A 2,387-nucleotide genomic window follows, 5' to 3' on the forward strand; every position below is an offset into this window, starting at 1 on the left:
CAGCTTTTGCTTTCATTTATTTTCTGTATGGTTCATTTATTTTCTATTTCATTTATTTCTGCTCAAACATTTATTATTTATTTTTGCCTGGAATTTTTTTGTTGTTGTTTTTGTTGTTGTTTTTCCAATTCCCTGAGGTGCATGATGTTAGGTTATATATTGCCATCTTTTCATCCTTTTCTTATGCACACTAATTGCTATGAATTTCCCTTTTATGACAGCTTTTGCCATGTCCCATAGATTATGGAAACTTGTGTACTCATTATCCTTTGTTTCCATAATTACTTTTAATTCAAACTTAATTTCTTCAGTAGTCATTCAGAAGTAGGTTGTTCAGTTTCCATGTGTTCATGTATTTTCAAGAGTGTTTCTTGAAATTAATCTTGAGTTTAATTCCATCATGGTCAGAGAAGATGCAGGATATAGTTTTTATGTCTTTGAATCTGTAAAGGTTTGATTTGTGTCCTAACATATAGTCAATCTTTGAAAAAAAAGGCTCTATGCCAGGTGAGAAAAATGTACATTTTGTGGATTAAGGGTGGAAAGTTATATAGATATCTATCAAGCCCATTGATTCATAGTATCTTTTAGGTACTATTTATCTCTACTTATTTTCTGCATGGAAGCTCTGTCTAAAGGAGATAATGAGGGTGTTGAGATCTCCAACAATTATAGTGTTTCTCCCTATCTCTCCTTTAGCTCCAGCAGTCTTTCCTTCACATATTTAGGTACTCCTGATTTGGGTGCATAGATATTTATAAGCATTATGTATTCTTGCTGTATTATCCCATTTACTATTATATAATGCCCTTCTTTGTCTCTTCTTACAGTCTTTGACTTGAAGTCTACTTTGTCTGAAATCAATATCACTACTCCAGCACTTTTTTGATTTCCATTTGCATGAAATATCTTTTCCCAGCCCTTCACTTTTAGTCTATGCATGTCTTTATCCATAAGGTGAGTTTCTTGTAGGCAATGGATAGAGAGTTTCTGTTTTCTTATCCATTCGGCCAGTCTGTGTCTCTTAATTGGAGAATTTAATCCATTGACATTCAATGTTATTATTGATGTTTCAGGACCTGTTCCTATCATTAAGTGAGCCATTTTCTTGGTTGCTTTTTGTTCTCTTACAACTGTCCATCTGACTCTTTAGTTTTCCTGGCATAGCACTCCTTTCAGAGCCTCTTGAAGTGTTAATCTGGAGTTGGTAAATTCCTTCAGATTTTGTTTATCTGAGAATATTTTTATCTTTTTTTCCCATGTGAAAGATAATCTTGCTGGGTATAGTATTCTTGGTGGAAATTGCTTTTCATTTAACACTTTGACTACATTTCCCCATCTTTCCTTGCCTGCATTGTTTCCGCTGAGAGGTCTGATGTTAACTTGATGGGGGTGACCTTTGTAAGTAACTTGACATTTCCCTCTTGCCAACTTTAGTATCTTGTCTTTGTCCATTGTTTTTGCCAATCTGGCTATGATGTGCCTTGGAGAGGATCTTCTTGGGTGACTCTACTTGGGGTCCTTTGTATTTCTTGGGTCTGGATATTTCAACGCCTTTCTAGGTTTGGAAAGTTTTCTTCCAGGATTTTATGGAATAAATTATCAATGCCCTTATTATTTTCTTCCTCTTCTGGGATACCAATTATCTGGATGTTGGGGTGCTTGATGATATCCAGTATGCCTCATATATTCTTGTTTTTCATGGTGGCTTTCTCAATCTTCTTGATACTTTTTTCTAGGTCTGATATTTTGTCTTCTACATTCAAGATTCGATCTTCTGCCTGACCTAATCTACTTTTAATACTTTCAAGGGAGGTTTTGATTTTCTGTATCACATTCTTCAACCCTAGAAGTTCCATCTGGTTCTTGTTTAAGGTGTCTATTTCTTCTTTCAAATCATGAAAGGACTTCCTCATCTCCTGGAGCTCATTGTCTCTTTTCTCTTCCATCTCAGTTAGTTTGGTCACTATAAATATTCTGAATTCCTTATCAGACATGTCCACAACATTCATTGTATTGACTGTGGGTGATGTGGGCTTGATGATTTCCCTTGGGGGAGAGGCCGTTTATTGGCTGCTCATATTTCTTAAGCCTCTGCAATTGTTCCTAGTCATCAGGTGATCTATATGTTCCTTCCTAACTTATTCAAAGTATCTCTGAGTGTTAAAAGAAGTGCAGGATTAGAAAATTGGTGATTTATCTTCCGGTCTGCCTACCTGTTGCTCACCATTACCATGCACTGTTGTCACTGGTCCTGGGTGACCCAAAGTCATCCTCCCTGTTTCTAAAGAGTGGTGGGAACCAGCAGTTAGAGTAATGGCTATGTTGCTGGACTCCCACGTAGTCGACCGTAGTTCGTGACCTGGACCCAGTGGCTTAAAAACCGC

Source organism: Tupaia chinensis, unplaced genomic scaffold (assembly GCF_000334495.1).
Source record: "Tupaia chinensis unplaced genomic scaffold, TupChi_1.0 Scaffold143636_1, whole genome shotgun sequence".
NCBI classification, from domain to species: Eukaryota; Metazoa; Chordata; class Mammalia; order Scandentia; family Tupaiidae; genus Tupaia; species Tupaia belangeri.